A 27390-nucleotide genomic window follows, 5' to 3' on the forward strand; every position below is an offset into this window, starting at 1 on the left:
ACACACTATTTTTGAGAGAGAAAAAGAAAGAAAGAAAAAAGAAGGAAGGAGGAAAGGAAAAGAGGAAAGGAGGAAGGAAGGAAGGAAGGAAGGAAAGAAGGAAGGGAAACAATGGATATGCTATATCTCCAGCCCTATCATGCTACCTTTAAAAACTGAACACTTGGTTTGACATGACTCTGCTCTTTACATCCTGAATGTTTATACTGACACCTTTGTTTTCAATCATATTGAAGCTCTATGTAAGGTGTTTTCATAGTATAAAGTACCATACCTTTCTTAAACAGCTATCAAAAGTAAATCAACTTGTATAGACTTCAATGACACAAACTGTATGGCAAGATTTACCATGTTTGTAAATTATTTTTTATTTTATTTACTTGATTATTTACTTATTTGAGAGAGAGAGAGAGAGAGAGAGAGGGAGGCAGAGAGAGACAGACAGAGAACTGGTAAAAGAGAGAGGAAGAGAGTATGAACAGGCCAGGGCCTCTTGCTGCTACAAATAAACTGCACATGCATATCCCACTTTGTGCATCTGGCTTTATATGGGAACTGGGGGATCTAATCTGGGCAGCTAATTTTGAAGCAAGACCTTTAACCACTGAGTCTATTCCCCAGCCCCAATCTTTATAGCTTCTTAGATTGAAGATTTTCTCAAGAAAGAAAACCATGTTACTCCTGCTGGAGGGTAGCTTGCTTGGTGTGGTTGGGAGTGAGTTGCAAAGGTCCACCTGTTCCTTAGTTTCATTTCGTCTTCTTCCATATCTTTCTTCTGCAAGGATCTCCAGCCCATCTTCACATTGGCTCTGATATAGGACAAACAAAGGTGCTGGATGGAAGAACTCTAATATTTAGGTTCTGGGATTGCTTTTATTCCTGACCTGATACATGGTTTGTTACAAATCATTGTTCTTGTGTCCATCATCATAGCCATTATGATTGAGATAAGGCAGAATGTCAGAGCAGTGTTCATTATGATTAAGGAGGTTGAACACTTTAAAAATATTTAGTTACCATTTGTATATCTTCCTTTGAAAGTTGTTCATTCAGTTCAATAGCTCAGTTAATAATACGAGGGCATTTTGTGCCTCATTTTTATATTTCTTTATGGATTCTAGTCATTAATCTCTTCCTGATATGTAACTGATAAAGATATTTTTTGGCATTTCTCCAGTCTCTCCATTCACTCTGCTGAGACTTTCCTTTGGGGTACAGGTGCTGTTAACTTTTATGTAATCCCATTCTTTGGATATTTTTCCTGTATTGATTCCTTTTCAGAAAGAACTTGACATGATTATATCTTAATATGTATGGCCTATATTTTCTTATTACAGTTTTAAAATTTCAGGATTGAGTTAAGAACTGTGAGCTTATTATTTTGCTGGGAGAGAAGCATGGATCTCGTTTTATTCTTTTTAATATATATATTTTATAGGTTCATTCTTCTACATGGGAGTATCCAGTTTTGTATGTTGATTTTATATCCTGAAACTTTGCTGAAGTTTTAAGATATTCTAAGTGTATTGGTGTATTCTTTTTTCCCCATTATTTAAGAACTTTATTAACAGGTGCTTGCAGTTTGTGGACTTTTTTTTAAAATCAAGTTGTAAACTTTTTATGACAAATTAAAAATGAAGTTCTTAAAAATCTCAACATGACCAGATATGAAACAATTCAAAAACCTTTAAAGGTATATTGAGAAAAACCAGGCTTTTGATGTCCATCACTAGAAGAATGGATAGCTAAGATGTGGTATATCTACACAATGGAATTCTATACAGCAGTAAGAAAAAAACGACACAATGAAATTTGAGGAAAAATGGTCGAACCTGGAACAGATCATTCCCAGTGAACTTACCAAATTACAGAAAAAAAAAATCGCCACATAGTTTCACTCATCTACAGCACCTAACCTGAATCTACCCAAGATACCTTACATATCCAGCAAGCATCTCATGGACTAGATACTAGGATGGATGGGGAGGGAGGGGAGGGCATCGAAGGGGTGGGAAACACTAATCTAGATCCAAACAGCAATGGTATCATAAAACTCTACTTCCTAAAAGGCAGACCAAATGGCTGAACCTTCACCAGGCCCTTACAGGGAACACCTGAATCACAAGACTGGAGGGGGTAGGATCAAGGCTAACCTTAATCTTGCCTCCCTCCCTCTCCCTCTCTCTCTTCTCTCTAACTCTTGTATATTAGTTATCTTTTTACTCATTTTCGTAGTGGTCACTGACCTGTAACTCCTAGTACCAGCATGGGGCTATCATCCACAATGACCTATTGATCAGACAGACCTACAAGGTTTCCTACAAAACAGACAGATTTCTGTCAGGTACTTGATGACCCACCAAAGGTTAGTGGTAAGACCCTACTGCTGAAGACACCATATGCTGTTGACACATAAAATGAAAAGGCATGGCTGGAAGCTAGAAGAGAGTCAGTTCCCAGACAGTCAGAGCGTCTAGTGCCAGAGGGTGCTATATGGGCGACTGGGGGAAAATGACCAATATCTGTCCAAGAAACTTATGGTCTAACCTACTTAGCAGCTAATATCCTTTTGTGATGCCCACACAAGTGCAATAGTGGTACACAGCCATAGTGAGGAACCAACTGCTCTTGATTCGGCTAACTGATCCCCTCAGTGGTATGGGACCCATAGCTGGAGCTGGGAAACAAGTCAGAACCATATTCAAATATAAGCTCACTCTCCAATATCAAGCTACCATCAATTGTGGGCTACAAGAGGTCCTACACCTATTAAATTGTCTATGAAAAAAGTAAGGGTTATCTCATTTGTCCTGGTGCTAACTTACTCTCCGTTGGAGAATCTGCTTCTCTTTTTCAGATAAATGCAGATCCTAAGGAGAGAGCCACCCCATCAAACCTCAAAAAGGCCCCAGCTGAAACTAAGAAAAATTGGCAAAACAAGCAAGGGTGCTATTTTCCTGATGAACTGGATGCCAGCAAAAGGGCGAAGGAGACCAACACAGAGAAAAATCAACTCCTACCAAATCAGAGAGCCAGAGCCTCAAAGGCCCCCAACACCTCATCACTGAAGCAGACCAAAAATGAACCCAACATGGCTCAGGGAAATTTTGAGAAGAAGGGCAGAAAGAATGTCAGAGCCACATGTTGGGTCATGATACGCAGAGACATTTATCTTACCCACAACTGTGGGCTAACTCCACAATGCATGACCCATATACCTCCACCAGGAGGGGCTAATGGGGAGGAGGAGGTCACAGTGAGCCTAATAATGGTACCAAACTGACTGTATTTGCTCAATACAAAACTAATGAATAAAAAAAAATTAAAATGTAAAAAGAAAACCAGGCTTTTTTAAAAAAAACACGTTTGTCATTACCAAAGAGAGACATCTTTAGGTAAAAATAATGAAAACCCCATGCTGCATAGTCAATGCAGATAGTTCTAGTTTATCTGGTCAATGGGCAAAAAGCAAGCACTTAAGGTCTTCAGCTCCAATCTTTTGTTCATTTCTTATTGCTGGAATTTCATATTCATTTCTTCTTGTTGGATGACTAGAACGGATGATGGTAAAGATGGTTAGCCGGCATTTACTCAGCCCCGCCCTGCTCAGCCTCGGGAGCGGACGAATTTTCAGCTGGTGGATCGGCTGCTTTTCTCTCTTTGCCATTTTGTAGGGTTCTCTGGGCGTCTGCGTCGGTAATTGAAGTTGCGGCGGTACTGACGTTGAGGTGGCTGCTGACCTTCAGTGTCATCTCCTTGCTTTTCCTTGTCCTCTTCATTGCCATCCTCTCTGGGCTGTCCTTGGGAAGGAGGACCCCTGCGGAATCGTGGTCTATAACCCCGATACATATTCTGTCTCACTGGTCTACCTTGCTCTTCTGCACCCTGGTTGTCAGCACCCTCCATCCCTGTACAGGAGGTGGGATTCTGTGGTCGTCGCCCTAGGGCCTCCTCATGTGGTCAGGTGGGAGCCTGGCCCGCACTAAGGTCTGCGTCGTTGGGCCTGTCCTGCAGCAGCGCTGTCCCATCCTTCATTCTTTCCCCACTCTCACTATTCTGGTAATTCTGCTGGTAGTTAGGAGGAGGACCCAACGACGTGGACAGCGTCTATAATGGTCACGGTCTGCTGCACGTTTACTGCCAAGACCTGGACCTCCACCAGGGCCTGCAGCATTGCCGCCTCCGCACCCTTTTCTCCTTCAACAACATCAAACTCCACAGTCTCTCCATCTCCTACACTGCGAAGGTGCTTCCTGGGGTTATTCTTCTTTATGGCAGTCTGGTGTACAAATACATCTTCCTTGGTGTCATTCCTGTTGATGAAACCATATCCATTCCTTACACTGAACCATTTTACTGTTCCTAAAACCTTCCTTGGGATGACCTTCTTGACCCCGCCTGCAGGCGCGGTGGATGTGAGGCCGCCCGGCCGCAGCTCTGGGGCTCTGCCCGAGGTGCCCGGCTTGGTGTCGGTGGTGCTGAGGGAGGGGTCGGTGGGGGGGGGGGCAGCGGTCGGCTGCTGGGTCTCGGCCTCGCTGCTGGTGGCCGCGGTGACGGGACTGGGGCCGGCTCCTCCCCGGGTGTGATGGTAACTAGGCCGCCGGTGGCGCTAGGACTGCTCAGGGCTCTCTGGGGTCCGCTGTCTGCTCCCGCTACCTATCGAACTCAGTTGTATTCTTTTGTGTTCTTAAATTTAAGGTTATATAATCTTCAAAAACTTTAATTTGACTTCCTTCTTTCCTATTAATATCCTTTTATTTCTTTCTCTTGCCTGATTACTCTAAATCAAATGTCAAGATCTATATATGTATCTTATTTGTTAGAATGGAAACCCTTGTTCTATTCCAAATCTTACAGGAAATGATTCATGTTTTCCCCACTTGGTTGTTACTGGCCATTGGTTATGTATAGCTTGTACTATGTTTGACACATAATTTTTCTATAACTCATTTTCTTAGGTCTTTTATCATGAGGAAATATTGAACTATATTAAAACCAGTTTCTATATTTATTGAGTTGATCATGTGATCTCTATGCTTAATTATATTTATGAGCATTTTTATTTGCATATGTTGAACCAGCTTGATGAAAATATGTTGTTTTCTTAATGAACTGTTGAATTAGAATTCTAAGTATTTCATTCAGTATATTTGCATGTATGTTCATGAAGAATGATGGTCTATATCTTTGTTTTGTCATTATCAGATTTTGGTGCTAGGGAAATAGTAACTTTATAGAATGAATTTGGAATCATTCTTTTTAATTTTGTGGTGTTTGAAAAGCATTGGTAATAATTATCTAAAAGTAAATGAAGCAATGTGTGTTCACTTTTGGCTTTTCTTTGTTGGCAGAATTTTTTTCAATTTTAATTTAATTTTTTTTCTTTTCACAATTCTTATTAACATTTTCCATGATTATAAAAAATATCCCATGATAATACCCTCCCTCCCCCCTCCCACACTTTCCACTTTGAAATTCCATTCTCCATCATATTACCTACCAATCTCAATAATTGTACTTACATATATACAATATCAACCTCTTAAGTACACTCCTCCAATCCTTTCTCTTCACTTTATATCTCCTTTTTAACTTACTGGCCTCTGCTACTAAGTATCTTCCTTCTCACACAGAAGCCCAATCATCTGTAGCTAGGATACGCATATAAGGGAGAACATGTGGCGCTTGGCTTTCTGGGCCTGGGTTACCTCACTTAGTATTATCCTTTCCAGATCCATCCATTTTTCTGCAAATTTCATAACTTCATTTTTCTTTACCACTGAGTAGAACTCCACTGTATAAATGTGCCACATCTTCATTATCCACTCATCAGTTGAGGGACATCTAGGCTGGTTCCATTTCCCAGCTATTATAAATTGAGCAGCAATAAACATGGTTGAGCACGTACCTCTAAGGAAATGAGTCCTTCGGATATATGCCTAGGAGTACTATAGCTGGGTCATATAGTAGATCAATCTTTAGCTGTTTTAGGAACCTTCACACTGATTTCCACAATGGCTGGACCAGATTGCATTCCCACCAGCAGTGTAGAAGGGTTCTTCTTTTCCACATCCCCACCAACATTTATGATCATTTGTTTTCGTGATGGTGGCCAATCTGATAGGAGTGAGATGGAATCTCTATGTAGTTTTAATCTGCATTTCCCTGATGACTAGTGAAGTAGAACATTTTTTTCAGATGCTTATATGCCATTTGTAATTCTTCCTTTGAGAATGCTCTGTTTAGCTCCATACCCCATTTTTTTGATTGGCTTGTTTGATTCCTTATTATTTAACTTTTTGAGTTCTTTGTATATCCTAGATATTAATCCTCTATCAGATAATTTTTCCATTCTGTAGGTTGCCTCTTTGCTTTTCTCACTGTGTCCTTTGCAGTGCAAAATCTTTGTAATTTCATGAGGTCCCAGTGATTAATCTGTGGTTTTATTGCCTGAGCAATTGGGGTTGTATTCAGAAAGTTTCCCCTACTTTTTCCTGTAGCAGTTTCAGAGTTTCCGGTCTGATGTTAAGGTCTTTAATCCATTTGGACTTAATTCTTGTGCATGGACAGAGAGAGAACAATCTATTTTCATCCTTCTACACATATATATCCAGTTTTCCCAATACCATTTGCTGAAGAGGCTGTCTTTTCTCCAATGAGTATTTTTGGCACTTTTATCAAATATCAAGTGGCTATAGCTACCTGGACTTACATCTGGGTCCTCTATCCTGTTCCACTGATCTACATGGCTGTTTTTGTGCCAGTACCATGCTATTTTTGTTACTATGGCTCTGTAGCATAAAATCAGGTATGGTGATACCACCAGCCTTATTTTTGTTGCTCAGTATTATTTTAGATATTCGAGGATTTTTGTGATTCCAAATGAATTTTTAGATTGTTTTTTCTATTTCCATGAAGATTGTCTTTGGAATTTCGATAGGGATTACATTAAATATGTAGATTGCTTTTGGTAAGATTGCCATTTTCACAATATTGATTCTTCCAATCCAGGAACAAAGGATGCTTCTCCACTTTTAGTGTCTTCTTCAATTTCTCCCTTGAGTGATTTAATGTTCTCATTGTAGAGATTCTTTACTTCCTTGTTTAGATTTATTCCAAGGTACTTTATTTATTTATTTATTTTTGATAAAATTGTGAATAGGAGTGGTTCTCTGATTTCATCCTCTGTGTGTTTGTTGTTAGCATATAGGAAGGCTACTGATTTCTGTTTATTTATTTTGTATCCTGCTACATGGCTGTAGGTGTTTATCAGCTCTAATAGTTTGCTAGTAGAGTCTTTAGGGTCCTTTATGTATAGAATCATGTCATCTGCAAATAATGATAACTTGACCTCTTCCTTTCCAATTTGTATCCCTTTCATGTGTGTCTCTTGCCTTATTGCCTTGGGTAAGACTTCCAAAACTATATTAAATAAAAGTGGGTACAGTGGAAACCCTTGTCTTGTTCCTGATTTTAGTGGAAAAGCTTCCAGTTGTTCCTCATTTAGTATAATGTTGGCTGTAGGCTTGTCATAAAAAGCTTTTATTATATTGAGGTATGTTCCTTCTATTCCCAGTCTCTGTAGGACTTTTATCATGAAGGGATGTTGGATTTGTCAAATGCTTTCTCTGTGTCTAATGAGATGATCATGTGATTTTTGTCCTTCAACCCATTTACATAATGTATTACATTTATAGATTTGCATATATTGAACCATCCCTGCATCTCTGGGATAAAGCCTACTTGGTCAGAGTGAATGATCTTTCTGATATATTCTTGTATTCTCTTTGCCAATACTTTGTCGAGAATTTTTGCATCTATATTCATGAAGGAGATTGGTCTATAATTTTCCTTTTTTGTTCTATCTTTGCCTGGTTTTTGTATCGGACTGATGCTGGCTTCATAGAATGAGTTTGGTAGAATTCCTTCTTTTTCTATTTCCTGGAAAAGCTTAAGAAGCAATGGTGTTAGCTCTTCTTTAAAGGTCTGGTAAAATTCAGCAGTGAATCCATCTGGGCCTGAGCTTTTTTTAGTTGGAAGATTATTGATAACTGTTCGGATCTCCATGCTTGTTATAGGTATTTTAAGTTATTAACCTCATCTTGATTTAATTTAGGTAGGTCATATAAATCAAGGAACTGTACTTTGTGGAGTATATGCTTTTATAGTATGTCCCTGTGATTTTTTGAATTTCTCTGGAATCTGTTGTGATGTTACTTTTTCATCTCTGATTTTATTAATTTGTGTCTCTTTTTCTTTTGGTCAGATTTGTTAAGGGTTTATCAATCTTGTTTATCCTTTCAAAGAACCAACTCTTTGTTTCATTATTTCTTTGGATTGCTTTTTTGTTTGTTTATATTTCATTAATTTCTGCCCTAATCTTTATTATTTCTTCCCATCTACTGATTTTTGGTTTGCCTTGTTCTTCTTTTTCCAAGGCTTTAAGGTGAACCATTAGGTCGTTTTCTTGCGACCTTTCTAATTTCTTAATATAGGCACTTAAGGCTATAAATTTACCTCTTATAACTGCCTTCGTTCTGTCCCAGAGATTTTGGTATGTTGTGTTCTCATCGTTTGACTCTATAAATTTTTTGATTTCTTTCTTGATTTCTTCATTGACCCATTCATCATTTAGTATTGTACTGTTTAGTTTCCATGATTTTGTGTGTGCTCTATAGCCTGCCTTGCTACTGATTTGTAGTTTAATTCCATTGTGGTCAGACAGAATGCAAGGAATTATTTCAATTTTCCTGAATTTGTTAAGATTTGTTTTGTGTCCTAATACATGGTCTATTTTAAAGAATGTTCCATGTGCTGCTGAAAAGAATATATATTTTGCAGTATTTGGATAAAATGTCCTGTATATATCTATTAGGTGCATTCCTTCTATGACCTCATTTAGTTAGTTTAGTTTAGATGCAAGGATGGTTCAATATATACAAATCGGATGCCTCTCTGTTTATTTTTTCCTGGGATGACCTATCAATTGATGAGAGTGGGGTGTTAAAGTCACCCACCACCACTGTGTTTGGTGTTATCTGTGACCTTAGTTCTAATAGCATTTGTTTGATGAATTTGGGAGCCCCCATGTTAGGTGCATATATGTTTAGGATTGTAATGTCCTCCTGTTGCAGTGTGCCCTTAATCAATATAGAGTGACCTTCCTTATCTTTCTTGACTAAGGTTGGACTGAAATGTACCTTGTCAGATATTAGGATAGCAACCCCTACTTGTTTTCTAGGCCCATTTGCTTGAAATACCATTTTCCAACCTCTTACCCTAAGATAATATCTATCCTTTGTAAAAAGGTGAGTTTCTTGGAGACAACAAATTTTAGGATCCTGCTTTTTAACTCAGTCTTCAAATCTATGTCTTTTGGTTGGGGCATGGAGGCCGTTGTTATTAAGAGATATTATTGAAAGGTTTGTATTTATGTTTGCCAATTTTTTTGTGTGTGTGGTTCTGGTTCTACCTTTGCTCTCTTGTATTAAGTAGTATTTGAGTATTGCTTATTTTTTCCAGTTTCCTTATATGTGTGCTTTTCCTTTTCTTCAGCATGGAGGATTCTATCAATTCAATCAATTCTATCTATTTTCTGTAGAGCTGGTTTTGTCTTCAAATACTCCTTTAACCTGCTTTTGTCATGGAATGTCCTTATTTCTCAATCTATTTGAATGGATAACTTTGCAGGATAAAGTAACCTTGGTTGATGGTTGTTATCTTTCAGAACTTGGAATACATCACTCCAAACCCTCTGGCTTTTAAAGTTTGTGTTGAATAATCTGCTGTAATCCTGATGGGCTTGCCTTTGTAGGTAACTTGATTTTTCTCTCTAACTGCTTTCAAAATTTTTTCTTTGGTTTGTGTGTTTGGTAGTTTGATTATAATATGGTGAGGAGAGGTTCTTTCCAGGTTTTGTCTGGCTGGGATTCTAAAGGCTTCCTGTATCTGCATTGGCACCTCTTTCCCAATTTGGGGGAAGTTTTCTTCTATGATTTTGTTGAAGACACCTACTATGCCTTTGGAGCAGAATTCTTCTCCTTCTACTATGCCCTGAATTCTTATATTTGATCTTTTCATAATGTCCCGAATATCTTGAAATTCCCACTCATACTTTTCTATAAGTTTGTCTTTCTCTTTGTTGGACTGTATTAGATCTGCCACCTGGTCTTCTAGCTTAGATATTCTGTCCTCTCCCTCATCCATCCTACTGGTGAGATTTTCTACAGAGTTTTTTATTTCATTAACTGTGTTCTTCATTGCTAGTAATTCTGACTGGTTTTTCTTTATTATTTCTATTTCCTTACTTATGTCTTGTATTGCCTTCTTTATTTCATTAAATTGGTGTCCTACATCTTCTTTGATTCCTTTGATTTCCTCTTTGAGTCTCTCTTTGATTCCTTTGATTTGTTCTTTGACTTCTTTGAACGTATTTACAATCATTCTTTTGAAATCTTTCTCAGGCATTTCCTCTAAGTCTTTCTCACTGGTGGTAATTTCTGATGCATTAATACTTTTAGGTGGGTTTATATTGTCTTTCTTTTTAGTGTTTCTTGTGTTATAATGTATATATTTTTGCATCTTGGATTAAGTTAATGCTTGGATTTTCTAGCTAGCTGGGTATTCTTAGCTGTATCAATTGATTTGATGTTATATATCTTCAGGGTAAGAGATTAAGGTGTTAGGTGTGCCTCCTAAGACTCTCAGAGTATCTACAAAGGTGTTCCTAGGGGTTGAGTTTCCCCTGCTATGAAGTATTCATGTAGGCTGAGCGGAATAAAATACAGGTAGATTCTAAAATTTAACTAAACACTGTACACATTCAATCAAAAACAGCACCGAGTATTTATGCAAGAGTAGTTATTATAACAACCAGATCCTGTATCATCAAAGAGGTTAAAATTTCTGGTCTGTTGAGGGATCCAAGTCAGCTTGTGACCAAATGAGACCCTTCCCTGGTACAATCCCAGTTACCTCTTTGGATCATTTTGGTCTCAGTCTAGTTGCTACCTGGGTCATTGGGCTGCTGTTCTGATTTCTGGAGGTGTGCACTGGCTTTTCCTGCGGGGCAAACCGAGGCTGGCAACTGTGGCCCTACAGATTGGCACCCCTGCTGCTGGAATAGCTACTGCTGATACTGTAGCTGCCATTGCTTGAACCGCTGCTTCCTCTGTAGCTGCTGCTGCTGGAACCGCCACTGCTACTGCTGAAGCTGCTGCTGCCACTGGGGCTGCTGTTGCCAGTGCTGTAGCTGCTGATGTTGCTGCCAGACTCTGCTCCTTCTTGGGTCTTGTTGTTGGCTCAAGTTGGTGTGGCTGGGTCCCAGGATTGCTGCTCTGTTTGCTAGAGCTGGGCACAGGTGTTGGGGAGGTGATAGAGCTGCAGCTCCTCTAGTTCTCTCGCTGTTCCATGTGTTTTTCTACCTTGTGATCTGCTCTTCCATTGTTCACTGCCGCTCTCCCTTCACGTTTCTTGAGTTTGTGGAGAGCTCCGGTGTGTGTGGAAGCTCCCCTCACCTGGCTTTTCCTGTGGCTCAAGCCAAGCCTAGTGGCTTTCTGGTGTGCTGCCACTGCCAGGGTCAGTGGACCTGCCTGGGCCGCTTTTGCCAGCCTGTGCTGGCTCTGGATGCTCTGAATCTCTTCTACTTCTCCACTGCCATTTCAATTTCCTATACTCCTCATTTTTTAGTAAAAGTGTGTATTTTACTGAGTATTTTTGATCTTCCCCCCCCCCCCCTAGGCTGCTTTGGCATGGTGCCTATGCCACCATCTTAACTGGAAGTCCTGGGAGAATTTTTAAAAATATAAATTTGACAACATAATTTCTACCTAATTTTTTTTTATTTTTTTATTTAGTTTATTAATTTTCTTTTCAGCAAATACAGGCAGTTTGGTACCATTGTTTAGGCTCTCCATGATCTACCCCCTCCTTGTTGATGTAAATGGGTTGTACATTGTGGAGTTAGCCCACAGTTATTGGTACGGTAAATGTCTCTGCATATCATGACCCAACAAGTGACTCTGACATTCTTTCCGCCCCCTCTTCCTCAAGATTTCCCTGAGCCATGTTGGGTTCATTTTTGGCCTGCTTTAGTGCTGAGGTGTTGGGGGCCTCTGAGGCTCTGGCTCTCTAGTTTGGTAGGAGTTGATTTTTCTCTGTGTTGGTCTCCTTCGCCTTTGTGTTGGTATCCGGTTCATCAGGAAAATATCACCCTTGCTTGTTTTGCCAACTGTCCTTAGTTTCAGTCGGGCCCCTTATGAGGTATGTTGGGGCAGCTCTCTCCTTAGGATCTGCATCTATCTGAAAATGAGAAGCAGATTCTCCAACGGAGAGTTAGTTAGCACCCGGAAAATTGAGATAACACTTACTTTTTTGATAGACAGTTTGATAGGTGTAGGCCCTCTTGTAGCCCATGATTGATGGTAGCTTGATATTGGAGAGTGGGCTTACGTTTGGATATGGTTCTGACTTGTTTCCCAGCTCCAGCTATGGGTCTCATACCACTGAGGGGATCAGTTAGCCAAATCAAGAGCAGTTGGTTCCCCACCATGGCTGTGTGCCACTATTGCACTTGTGTGGGCATCACATCAGGTTATTTGTTGCTAATTAGGTTAGACAATGAGTTGCTTGGACAGATATTGGTCATTTTCCCCAGTTGCCCATGTAGCACCTTCTGGCACTAGACACGCTGACTGTCTGGGAGTGACTCTCTCCCGGCTTCCAGCCATGCCATTCCATTTTACATGTCAGCTGTCTATTGAGTCTTCAGCAATAGGGTCTTACCACTGGCTTTTGGTGGGTCATGAAGTACTCTGACAGAAGTCTGTCATTGTTTTGGGAAACCTTGTAGGTTTCTCTGATCAAAAGCTCATTGTGGATGGTAGCCCCAAGCTGGAAGTGGGGGTTACAGGTCAGTGCCCACTAAGAAATTGAGGAAAAACATAACTAATATACAAGTGTTAGAGAGGAGAGAGAGAGAGAGCGGAGAGGGTGAGAGGGAGGGAGGGAAGATGTAGAAGATTTAGGTTAGTCTTGATCCTACCCTCTCCAATGTCTTGTGGTTCAGGTGTTTCCTGTAAGGGTCTAGTGAAGGTTCAACCATTTGGTCTGTCTTTTAGGAAGTAGAATTTTATGGTACCATTCTGTTTGGATCCAGATTACTCTTTTCCACCCTTCAATGCCCTCCCCACCCTCCTCATCCATCCTATTGTCTAGTCAATGAGGTGCTATAGAGGCCTAATCTCTAGAATCTACAAAGAACTCAAAATTCTAAACAATAAGAAGACAAATACCCCACTCACAAAATGGGGTGCAGAGTTGAACAGGCAATCCACAGAAGAAGATATACAAATGGCAAACACACACTTAAGAAAATGTTCATCATCCCTAATCATCAGAGAAATGCAAATTAAAACAACTATGAGATTCCACCTTACCCCAATAAGGATAGCCAACATCAAAAAATCAAATGAAAATAAATGCTGGCGAGGATGTGGAGAAGCAGGAACATTCATTCACTGTTGGTGGGAATGTAGTATGGTACAACCACTTTTGAAAGCAAGATGGAGATTCCTGAAAAAGCTGACTATAGAAATACCAACAGACCCTGTTATACCCTTACTGGGCATCTACCCTAAAACCTTCAAACCACAGGCCAGAGAGATTTGCTCAACCATGTTTGTAGTGGCTCAATTTGTAATAGCTAAAAGCTGGAATCAACCCAGATGTCCATCATTAGAAGAATGGATAACAATGATGTGGTATATCTACACAATGGAATTCTATACAGCATTAAGAAAAAAATGACACAAAGAAGTTTGAGGAAAAATGGTTGAACCTGGAACAGATCATTCTCAGTGAACTTACCCAATCACAGAAAAAAAATCGACACATAGTCTCACTCATCTACAACACCTAACCTGAATCTACCCAAGATACCTAATGTTTATTTTATTTATTTATTTAATTGAGAAAGAGGGAGAGAGAGTGAATGGTCATGCCAGGGCCTCCAGCCACTGCAAATGAAGTCCAGACACATATTCCACCTTCTACATCTGGCTTGCATGTGTCCTGGGGAATCAAACTGAGGTCTTTTGGCTTGCCTTAGCCACTAAGTCATCTCTCCAGCCCTCGAGATTTTTTATTATTACCTATATCTCATTGCACATTATCAATTTACTTAGGTTTATTATGTCTTTCTGGCTCAATTTTGTAGGTTATATATGATCAGATATTTAGGGATTTCTTTTAGAATTTCTAACACATTGGTGTTGCATGAACTGTTCTGGGGATTAGGTGATGGGCACTTGCTCACCAGGCAGAGCACGCCTGACAAAGCAAAGGGCTATTCCATCAGAGTTCATCTTGATGAACCAGTGAGTTTATTGTACTGGTTCAATCTGGAGAGATTGTAAACTGCTTCTCGTAAGGATGCCAATAGTTGGGTTTTTTTTTGTTTGTTTGTTTTTAAATAATGGTGTCACACAACAAATAGGGTGTAGTTTTTCAAAATATTCCCTAGCCACCTGGGGTGTTTTGAATCAAGTGTCCCCTCTAATCTCGGAGGTTTTGAATGCTTGGTCCCCAGCTCATGGTAATTCGAGAGGTGAAGCCTTGCTGGAAGTGATGTGTTGTTGAGGAAGGATTTTAGGGTGCTATAGCCAGCTCCACCTTGCCTGAGCTCGGCTCCCTCTCTTGCTGTTGTTTTCTTCCTGTTGTGGCAGAAGTGATGTCTAGTATCTGCTCGTGCTCTGCCACCCCTGTCATAATGGAGCTTCCCCTCCAGACTGCAAGCCAAAATAAATCCTTCACTTTGATCTGCTGCTTTTGGTAAGGTGGTTTGTCCCGGTAATATAAAGGTAACTGCATCATCTTATATATTTCAGTAGTATCTAGTATAATATCCCCCTTTTCATCTACAATTTTATTTATTTTTATTTTTCTTTCTTTCATTTCAGTTTTGCTAAAGGTTTGTAAATCTTGTTTATCTTTTCAAAGAATGCATTACTTGTATTTGACCCCTTAATTCACACCTTTACTCTACATTTTGCTCAGTTCCACCCAGAGTTTACTAAATGTTAATACACACACACACACACACACACACACATATATACATACATATATATATATAATACTGATATTTTGCATTGATAAAGCCTTGATATGAATCATTAAATTATTTATTTTGGATGTCTCTCTTAATTAATTGATTGATTTTTTAAAACAATTTCATACATTTATGTAATGTATTTTGATTATATTCACCCTATCATCCTTTCACCTCCTTCCCACTCTCACTAAACCACTGCTTCACAACTCTTCCCCTTCTTACTTTCTTCTTTCTGTGTGATTTACTGTTTAATCAGGATTCCTTGCAGGCACATGGGAGGGCAGTTTTTTAGTGGAGTATGGGCACCTACCAGTGGCTACACTACTGAAGAATATGATTCTCCATTCCTCAGCAAACATTAGCTTTCAATAGCTTCTTTTGTAGCCATGCAACCTCATGAACCCACCACCATCCATAATAGAATGTGAATAGGCCCAGTATTTTAAAGAAACCTCAGGTATTGTCAGTTCATGAATACAAAGATAATATTGTACAGATAAAACAAAATACCAAAGAACGATTTCCTGTCCTCTGGCTCTTACATTCTTTTCACTACCTCTTCCATGATGTTCTCTGAGCACTGAAGGGGGTGATATTGATGTATCAATTAAGGCTGTGCACTCAACAGACACTCTTAGCTCTGAATTAATAGCTATACACAGGAAAAAGAATTTTCTGGATCAAGGCTGAAAGGACTACTAATCTATGGAAATAAATATAAATATTTGGAATGCAATTTGATAATGTGTCTATTTAAAAAAATAACAGTAAGAGGTTTTCCCATATAGCCTAAGTCCTCCCCAGTCATGGGCTTTTGACCAAGTTTACAGTACTAGGCATGAATTTCTCTCTTATGGAGCAAGCCTTAAATCCAATCACAAAACAGTTGGTTACCTTGAAAAATATAATACCACGTTTGTACAAATGAACACATCTTGCTTGTCATGTCATTTGTGTAGCATACAAGGTACTCAATAATGTCTCATGTGTCTTACATGCTCTGATCATAATCTCTTATTTATTTATATCCAAACATGATAATTCATCAATCTTCTCTTCAAATCCTGATATTATTTGTTTTGTTCCATCAAATTCCACTGCGGAGCAGAGACTTGAGAATTGTGAGAGCCCTACAAGCTCTGGAATCAGTAAAAGAGACTCCAGCTTAAAAAAAAAAAAACAGATAGAAGAGTACTGGAGTAGCATACTGGACATTGCACTCTGGCCACCATAGGCAAGTGCCCCCGCTTCAGATAAATATATTGGGTACCACAAGAACGCTTACACATGACCACACATAGCACACAGAGTATTTTTTTATTTTCAAAAGTATATCTTCTGCTAGGCGTGGTGGTGCACGCCTTTAATCCCAGCACTCAGGAGGTAGAGGTGGGAGGATCACCTTGAGTTCAAGGCCACCCTGAGACTACATAGTTAATTTTCATACATAAAATAGAATTTTTTCATCATAATCCTCTCCCATTATTTTATCAACCTCCCCATTCCCTTTCCATTGAGCCCCTTCTTTTCTCCAATAAGTCCCACTTGCACTTTGATCTCTCTCTTTCTCTTTCCCTTGGTCTCTCCCCCTTGTCCATTATACGTGATGAAATGTTGATGGGCCCAATATTGTACACATCTTAGGCAGGTAATGACAGTTTCTGTGAGGTCATGAATGCAGTGGGCCATTTTATGTCTGTAAAACAGTGTTCCAAAGCATTCCTCCTCATTCTCTTGCTGGTACAGTCTTTCTGCCCCATCTTCTACAATAAGATGCATTGTTTTAGTACTGAGCACTTCAGTCACTTATTCTTTGTACCTTGATGAGTTTTGAGTCTCCCCAATAGTCACTGTTATCTGACAAAAGAAACTTCTCTGAACAACTGTGAGCACAGCACTAATCTATAGGCATAAACAGAATATTTAGAGGGCAATTTGATGTACACAGCATATCCATGTCTCCAAATAATATTAGCTTCCCTCCCAAGTACAATGACTTTTCTAGGCATAGGATTTTGAGTAGGTCTTCAGTACCAGGAATGAGTTCCTTTCTATGGTGCAGCCCTCAAATATCATCTGAGTATTTTATATTTTTTATGTCACCGAATCCTTGGTTCCAGATGCTTGGCTCTCTCTCCTCTTAGAGTATAGTTTCTTCTTGGTTGATCTCATTGTTCTTGCTCCTGCAGTTAGGAAAACTGTTTATTATTTCATCAAATTCATGATAGCTGTCTTATCTTTCACATTATAATTCCAGATGACCAGAGGTTTTGCTGATATCTCTTTTCTCTCCATGGTTCCAGGTTGTTGATTTTAGAGGTGTCAGAACCAGGTCATATGGCTCAGTTTCTGTAGACTTGTTGCAAAGGAAAGCTACTCATGTTCTTATGGGGGATTAGACAGGGCAAAGATATAGCCCAGTTTCACTTATAATAAGAGAAAATGAACTTAATGTGTTTGGATGCAGACAATAAAATTAGTTTGGACATGTATATAGAAAACATAAAATGACATATATGAAAGAGATTTTATGTTCATTGATTACAACATTAATTTTGTTGTTAAAATTTTCCAACTTGAAGTACAGATCAAAAATAATTAATATCAAAATTTCAGCAAGAATTTGGTATATATTGACAATTTGATGCTAAAATGTATTTGGAAATAATCAAAGAACATAGAATACATACAGTAGTTAATAAAATAATATAAAAGAGTAAAATAGTTGGCTCACAGAGTGAAATTTCAAGTCCTAATACAAGCCCACTGCTATCCACACAGAGAATCCCCTGGAGGCTCTTGCAGCCAGCATAGATCTGTGCCTGCCTAAACCAGTGCCCAGCTGCAGGAGCAAAGACTAAACAAGGGGATTTTCAAACTTCATCAAACATGAAGGGGAGCCAGCAGAGATCAGCTAAGGAGCTGCTGAAAGGGATACAGTTGGGACCCCTGAGCAGTAATAGTACAACTCCAGCTTCCTGCACTCTCCCACCCCCCAACTGTCAGAACCTTGAACCTCCAGAGAATGCATTCAGCATCTGGCAGCAGGGCATCCAGCACAGCTGATCAGAGCACCAGCCTGACATCATAACAAGGAGGGATAAAGGTGGGCACTCAGCATTGGTGAGATTGGAAGCCACCCCAAAAGGTAACAAGGCCGAACAGACAAAGAAGCAGGTGCATAGGCCTACATTGGAAGTGCTAATGTCTCTTTCCATGTCAGGGCAGATTATGGGCTACATATTTGCTGTTGGATTTACCATATTCAATTAAGCTGTATTTGGAGTTGACTATTGTTGCATTTGATGTTTTCAGATTCATAGGGCCTTTGTCTTTTCCTTCTATCATTATTGGGGTCTGGGTCTGATTCAGACCCAGGCTGACCTGGAACCCATCTCAACTTCCCAGCTGACGGCATTAAGTGTGTAGAACAACATACACCCATAAGGATTCTGACTTTCTAAGGTTATCTGTTTGTTTCAGTCCCCATACTTGCATGCTCTGTGCTGGGTTTTAGTGAATGTGTGCATTGCACAGTTGAATTTTAGAATTTTGCCAGTAAGTTGCTCTACTTGGCCAGTTAGAATACTGGAAAGCAAGCAAACCCAACACCAAGGTTTACTTCTGTGCTTGGACTGGAGTACAAGACCTACACTTGGCACCTTAAACTCCTACTGAAGGTACATAAAGTTGGATTTCCAAGTCTAAGAGCACTGCAAGTAGTTTAAAAATCCAAGCATCAAATCAACTCAGGATGCAAAAATTACTACAATATAATACAAGAAGCACAGAGAATCAAGAAAATACAACCCCACCAAAAATTATAAAACCATCAGAAATGACCTTCAGTGAGACTGTTTTAGTTGAAATGCCTGTCAAAGAATTTTTTTAAAAATGATTTTATCTATACTCAAAGAAATCAAAACAGGAAACAAAGGAATTAAAGAAGAAAACAAACTCCTGAAGGAATTCCAAGAGAACACAGGACACCAGCTTAATGAAATAAGGAGGTCATTACAAGACATGAGTAAGGAAATAGAACTACTGAAGAAAAACCAGGCAGAAATTCTAGCACTAAAATACATGTGGAAAGTCTCACCAGTAGAATGGATGGAGAGAATAGAATATCTAAACTTGAAGACCAGGTGGCAGATCTAATACAGTCCAACAAAGAGAAAGATAAGCTAACAAGAAGGTACAAATGGAAATTTCAACATATTCAGGGTACGAGGAAAAGGTCAAACATAAGAACTCAAGGTATAGTAAGAAGAGAAGGACTTTAATCCAAAGGCATAGTAGGCATTTTCAAGAAAATCATAGATGAAAACATTTCCCCTAGCTGGGGAAATAAAAAATAAATAAAGGAAATTTTTAGAACACCAAACAGACAAAACCTGGAAAGAACTTCTCACCATGTTACAATTACTACTACTAAATATGCAAACCAAAGAAAATATTTTGAAAGCAGCTAGAAAAAGCAAGAGCAAAAGCAGGTCACCTATAAAGGCAAGCCTATCCAGATAATAGGAGATTACTCAACATAAACTTTAAAAGCCAGAAGGGCTTAGAATAAAGCATTCCAAATTCTGAAAGATAACAACTGTCAACCAAGATTATTTTATCCTGCAAAGCTATCTATCTAAATTGAAGAAGAAATAAGGACATTCCACAACAAAAACAGGCTAAAGGAATTTATAACAACTAAGCACACTCTACAGAAAATACTTGAAGGAATTCTTCATGCTGAAGAGAAAGCAAAGTACACACATGAGGAAATAGGAAAAAATAAACCATACTCAAATAACAGTTAAAACAAGAGAGTAAAGGGAAATTAGGAAGCACTACAAAACAAGAATAATGGCAGGAATAAACACATACCTTGCAATAATAACTCTTAATATCAATATCCTCAATGCCCTAACCAAAACAGACAGGCTTGCAGAGTGTATTAAAAGGCAGGATCCTACTTTTTGTTGCCTCCAGGAAAATCATCTCTCACTAAAATGCAGTGTCTTACTGTGAAAGGATGGAAAACAGTATTTCAAGTGAATAGGCTAAGGAAACCTGAAGAAGTTGCTATCCTAGTATCTGACAGGATAGACTTCAAACCAAAATTAGTGAGAAAAGATAAAGAAGGTTACTTTATACTGAATAAAGGAACACTCTAACAGGAGGACATTACAATCCTAAATGTATATGAACCTAACATGGGAGTTCCCAATTTCATAAAACAGTATTAGACTTAAGGTCATAGACAACACAAAACACAATTGTAGTGAGTGACTTCAATACCCTATTCTCATCAATTGACAAGTCATCCTGGCAAAAAAAATAAGCAGAGAGACATCTGGATTAAATGATGTCATGGAACAAATACACCAAACAGATATCTACAGAACATTCCAGCCAAATACTGCATAATATACATTTTTCTCAGCAGCACATAGAACATTCTTCAAAATAGACCACAAATTATGACACAGAGCAAATCTTAACAAATACAGAAAAAAAAAAAAAGCTCCCTTGTACTGTATCTGACCACAACGGGATTAAACTATAAATCAGCAACAAGAAAAACTGCAGAGCATACACAAATAAATGGAGACTAAACAGTACACTATTGAATGATGAATGGGTCATTGAAGAAATCAAAAAGGAAGTCAATAAATACGTAGAATCAAATGATGATGTGAATACAACATAACAAAACCATTTAGACACACTGAAGTCAGTCCTAAGAGGGAAACTTATAGCTCCAAATTCCTATATTAAGAAATTAGAGAGTTCACAAGAAAACAATTTAATGTTTCACCTTAAGGTCTTGAACAAAGAAGAACAAGGTAAACCAAAAATCAGTCAACAGTAAGAAATAATAAAGATTAGGGCAGAAAATAGCTGGGTGTGGTGGCACACACCTTTAATCCTAGCACTCAGGAGAAAGAGGTAGGATGATCACTGTGAGTTGAAGGCTACCCTGAGACTACAGAGTGAACTCCAGGTCAGCCTGAGCTAGAGTGAGACCCTACCTCAGGGGAAAAAAAAAAAAAAAAGATTGGGTCAGAAATTAATGAAACAGAAACCAAAATTTAAAAAAATCCAAAGAATCAATGAAACAAAGAGTTGGTTCTTTGAAAGTGTAAACAAGATTGATAAAACCTTAGCAAATCTGACCAGAAGAGAGAAGAAAAACAAATTAATAAAATTAGAGATGAAAACGACACCATTACAACAAATACAAAAGAAATTAAGAAAATCATAAGGATATACTTTAGGAATATATATGTCTCAAAGTTTGAAAATCTGAAATAAATGGATGATTTCCTTGATTCATATGACCTACCAAAATTAATCAAGATAAGGTAAACAATTTAAATAGGCCTATAAGAAATATGGAGGTCCAAGCATTATAAAGTCTCCCAACTAAAAAAAGTTCAGGCCCAGATGAATCCATTGGTGAATTTTACCAGACCTTCATGGAAGAATTAACACCACTGCTTCTCAAACTTTTTTTAATCAAATATACAAGGAAGGAATTCTACTGAACTCCTTCTACAAAGCCAGCATCACCCTGATACCAAAACCAGACAAAGACAGAACAAAAAAGAAAATTATAGACCAAGCTCCCTCATGAGCATAGATGCAAAAATTCTCAACAAAATATTGGCAAACAGAGTACAAGAATATATCAGAAAGATTATTCATCCTGACCAATTAGGCTTTATCCCAGAGATGCAGGGATAGTTCATCATATGCAAATCAATAACTGTAATATACTTGATAAATGGACTGAAAGACAAAAATCACATGATCACCTCAATAGACACAGAAAAGATATTTGACAAAATCTAACATCCCTTCATGGTAGAAGTCCTACAGAATCCTGGAATAGAAGAAACATATCTCAACATAATAAAAGCTGTTTATGACAAATGTAGGGCCAACATAATGCTAAATGGGGAAAAACTTGAAGCTTTCTCAGTAAATTCAGGAACAAGAAAAGGGGATCCACTGTCTCCACTCTTAGTTAATATAGTACTGTAAGGCTTAGCGATAGCAATGTCAAGAGACACTCATAAAAGGGATACAAATTGAAAGGGAAGAGATCAAATTATCATTAGTTGCAGATGATAAGATTCTATACATAAAGGACCCTAAAGATTCTAAGAGCAAACTTTTAGAGCAGATACACACTTTTAGCAAAGTAGCAGGATACAACCTCCCCCCCCCCCGCCACACACAGAGAAATTAATAGCTTTCCTACATACTAAACATGTTGAGGATGAAATCAGTGAATCTATCCCATTGACAACTGTATAAATAAATAAATAAATAAATAAATAAATAAATAAATAAATAAATAAACAAACAAACAAATAAATAAGTAAATAAATAAATAAGTAAATAAATAAAGTACCTTGCAATAACCCTAACCAAAGAAGTGAAGGATCTTTACAATGAAAACTTCAAAACACTCAAGTGAGAAATTGCAGAAGACACTAGGAAATTGAAAGACATCCTATGTTCTTGGATTGGAAGAATCAATGTTTTGAAAATAGCAATCTTTCCAAAACCAAACTAAACATGTAATGCAATCCCCACTAAAATTCCAATGACATTCTTCATGGGAATAGAAAAAAAAATCCTAAAATTCATCTGGAAGCAGAACAAAACCTTAATTAACAAAACAATTTTAAGCAACAAAAGTAAGGCTGGTAGCATCACCATACCCAATTTTAAGCTATATTACAAAGCCATAGTAACAGAAACAGCATGGTACTGGCAAAAAGACACATAGATCAATGGAACAGAATACAGGACACAGATGTTAATCCAGGCAGCTGCAGTCATCTGATTTTTGACATAAATGCCAAAAATATTCATTGGAGAAAAAACAGGCTAATCAACAAGTGCTGCTGGCAAAACTGGATATCCATATGTAGATGGATGAAAATAGTTCCTTGTCTTTCTCCATGCAAAGAAACAAGTCCAAATGGATCAAAGACCTTAATATCAGACCTAAAACTCTGAAACTACTAGAGGAAAAAGTAGGGGAAACCCTTCAACATATTGGCATATGCATTGACTTTCTGAATATAACCCCAATTGCTCAGGAAATAAAATCACTAATAAACCACTGGGGTCTCATGAAATTACAAAACTTTTGTACAGCAAAGGACACTGTGAATAGATTAAAGTAACAACCTACAGAATGGGAGAAAATCTTCGCCAGCTATATATCTGACAAAGGATTAATATCCAGAATATACAAATAACTCAAAAAGCAAAAGAATAAGAAATCAAACAAGCCAACTAACAATTAGCTATGGAATGAGAGAGTTCTCAAAAGAAGAAATATAGATGACATATGAACATCTAAAACAACTGTTCTACACCATTAGTCATCATGGAAATGCAAATTAAAACTACTTTGCGATTCCATCTCTCTCCTGTCAGAATGGCCACTATCAAGAAAACAAATGACAGTAAATGTTGGCAAGGATGTAGGAAAAGGGGAATCATTCTACACTGTTGGTGGAAATGTAATCTGGAAATCAGTGTGGAGGTTCTTGAGACAGCTAAAAATAGATTTACCATATGATCCAGCTATAGCACTCCTAGGCATATGTAATAATGACTCTTCTCACTACCTTAGAGATACTTGCACAACCATGTTTTTTTGAGGCTCTATTCACAATAGCTAGAAAATGGAACCAGCCTAGATGTCCTTCAACAGATGAATGGATAATAAAGATGTGGTACATTTACACAATGGAGTTCTATTAAGTGGTAAAGAAAAATGAAATTATGCAACATGCAGGGGGATGGATGGATCTGGAAAGGATTACACTAAATGAGGTAACCCAGGCCCCAAAAGCCAAATGTCACATGTTCTCTCTCATATGTGGAGCATAACTATAAATGTATAGACTTGTTTGTAGAACCAAAAACTGGTGGCAGAGGCCAGTAAGCTAGAAAAAGGCTATAAGGGAGAGAAGAGAGGGAAGGACTTAAGGGGATGGTATCGTATATATGTAAGTAGAAGAACAGATTACTGGGAGCATAATGGCCTAAGCAAGGCCAGGGGAAGAAATTGAGTAAAAACAGGGTGTGGGGGTGGGTCATTCAAAATTCAAGATATTCTAAGTAAGACATATGAAAAGCTACTTTTTGGGATAATGGCACATCCATAAGCAATAGATTGTTACTATAAAAGTTTCAGTACCAGGGATGGGATACCTTCCATTGAATTGTGGGACATGGTGGTCTCTGTTGCCTCCAAAACATTACAGACTATTGCCAATGCCCTTGACTTCTCAGAAGTAACAGATGGTAAGATCCTATTGCTAAAGACTTCACATGCCTGGGCAGAAAGGTCACTGAGAAATCAACCTGGGGCTAAGCTGAAAACCTCATCCTTGTAGACCAGCTGACTGAAAGCTGGATAAAGCTGCACTGCATGCAGCCCTATGGGAGACAGAAGTCATCAGTAGTGAAAACAATGGACTCTGGAAGACTCAAGTTTGGTCAGCCAGGCCAAATGACTAAATGGTGCAATAGTGGTGTTTCTGCTCTAGGGGAAACCAACTGCTCTCTAATTGGACCAGAGGCCTGTTCTATGGGAGATAATACATGCCTGGTACTGATAAAAATACTAATCAAAAGCCTATGGCAGGGGAAGTCATGAGCCTTAGGGGTATAAAGTCTGTTCTTGTATGGTTAAAACCATACATTATGCTCACAAAACTGCCAAGTAAGCACTACACTTAATGTTCATATTTACATATTAATGCAATTCTCACTGTTGGTTAGAGAAACTTCTCTTTTCAGATGGTGGTGACCACTGGGATGTTCCAAAAGGCAACATAGTGCAGAGAAGTGATGGAGGAGTGTCCAGCATTGAAACATCTCTATCATACCCTCCAAAGCTCAGGGTCCATTGTGGAAGAGGTGATGGAAAGAATGTAAAAGCCAAAGGAGGGTTACGACTCCTTACAATGCAACTTTTCAGACAGAAATTGGCCTTGATATCCATGACCTTGCACAGCCTAAGAATACCTTCACAAGACCCTCATAATAGGAGGCAAAGACAGTGACATCAAAATAAAAGAGGCTAACAGAGATAGAAGGGAGATATAATAGAGAGTGGAGCTGTGAGGGGGAGAGTGGGGAGGGAAGGGAATTATCATGGTTTATTGTCTGTACATATAGAAGTGGTCAATAATAAAATTATACATCAAAAAAAATAAATAAACTCACAGTTATCCACACAAATTATTTTGGTTAAAAAAATACATAGAAAAGTCAATACACAGGACAAAGTAAATAGAATAGAACCAAAAAAGAGGTTGAGATGTTGTGAAACTTCTCTGAAAAGATCATTCCAGGGCCAGTGTGAGTACAAATAAAGGAGTTTATTTACCCAGGGAGCCAAAGAGTTAGGATAGCTCCCAAAAGAAGTTTTCAGCCTGAGCTGAGACTTTATTTTCATTTTTTTAGTGTACATAGGCAAGGGGAGAGGTAAATAGAGCAGGTGGTTTATAGAAGCAAGACATGGCAATCAGATGTGTTAGCTTGTGTAGTATATATAGTTCTAGGATTAAAGTCATGCACCAACATAAAAAAAAAAAAACACAGTTTTTAAAACATGCATGTCAATCATTCCTACAGTTGGGTACCTTAATCATGAGCTCTATTTGACTTTATTTTAGCCAGAATTTTCCTTCCTTCACCCCTCCAGGCCATTTCTAGAGAGTCATCTCTTTGGGATTTTCCATCTGCTGACAAAGATAAGTTTCAGCTCCTCAGCAAGTAATTCTCTACATTAACTCAATGAATCATTTCAACTTTCAGCTTGTTTTCTACTACATTCCCTCCTCTTCCCTTCACTGTTATAATCTAGCATGTAGTGGCTGGTATTCCTGTCATGTCACCTGTATCTTAATTGCTCCTATCCTAGATTAAACGTACCTGGACAGAGCATTTAGTTCCCAATCAGGCACAGCAAACACCAGTGGGACTGGTGGGCATTGTATCCATTTTCCTGGCATCCCACATGAAATTTCTCAGGTTTCTGCCGTGCCTGGACCAGTCAGGTTCTAGGAATGTGATTCAAGCAGGGCTGTAGTATCCTTGTCAGGGGCAAGTGTGTCTGGGTCTTGACCTTGAGGGGACTTTCTGGGTCTGTGGTAATTTATAAATTGTCACAAATGGCTGAGAACACTGTCTTCTTGATTATGGTGTTAGGAATTTATATCCCTTGACTGATGGCTATGGGCTCAATTCCCTAAGGGTATGCGGGGCCCCTTGTGTTGCAAATTTTAAGGGAGCATCACCAATGGCAGGATAATGTGGATTACCTCTATAAATCTGAGCAAAGAGATACTTTTGAACAACCAGCACCACCTACACCAACAGGCACAGCCAGGTCTTGTGGGGCACCTGAGCATTCCATAGTCTAAGATTCTGCCCCCCCCCCCACACACACACAGTTCCTGACCTCATGGCCAGCTGCCCAAGAGACTCTTATATGGTAATAAACAGTCTCTCTGTTGCTGTAGCCATGCAATATGTTGCTGAAGTCATGCAGCTTTTCTCACCATTCTGTTATCTTCCTTGCAACTTCTCCATCACAACTTTTGCCTTCCAATACCAGCCAATTAGATAGCAACTTATAAACCTATGGATACAATTACCTTATAGTCTGCATGTGCCTTCTCAATCCTTCCTGAGTGTTTATTAACCTACTTCCCTTTTGAATAAATGAGACAAAGACCCATCAGACTGTCCTCTGGATGGTTCACTGCCTATCGCACTCACCCTGCTCCCCCAACTCTTCCTGAGCCCAGGATGTTGGTGGCCAACAACCTCCAGGGATAGCAAGGACCCTCAAGGTCTATAAATTATTTTTATAAGTTTGGGCTGCATTCCTTATTTGTCCTTAGTGATATACCTCCTTTCCATAAGGTATATCAAGGAAAGATCAGACTAATACTAATCAATAAATATCAAGTAAACATAACCAATGAGAACATTTTTCTTTATTTATGGTGACTGGATAACCAGGGCCAGGCAGAAGCAAAAGGTATGTGTGTGGTTTGATTCAGGTGTGCCCCATAAACTTAGGTGTTATGAATGCTAAGTTCCCAGCTGATAGAGATTTGAGAATTAATGCCTTCTGGAGGTAGTGTATTGCTGGGTGTGGGCTTATGGGTGTTATAGCCAGTTTCCCCATGTCAGAGTTTGGCACACTCTCCTGAACCTGTTGTCCACTTGCTGTT

The 27390-nt window shown here is 38.7% G+C and overlaps 1 pseudogene; it reads right to left on the reverse strand.

Moving 5' to 3' along the window:
• Positions 1-3584: 3584 nt before the first annotated feature.
• Positions 3585-26160, reverse strand: LOC123463506 (annotated as a pseudogene).
• Positions 26161-27390: the final 1230 nt, after the last annotated feature.

The sequence above is a fragment of the Jaculus jaculus genome, chromosome 9 (genome assembly GCF_020740685.1).
Source record: "Jaculus jaculus isolate mJacJac1 chromosome 9, mJacJac1.mat.Y.cur, whole genome shotgun sequence".
In the NCBI taxonomy this organism is placed as follows: Eukaryota; Metazoa; Chordata; class Mammalia; order Rodentia; family Dipodidae; genus Jaculus; species Jaculus jaculus.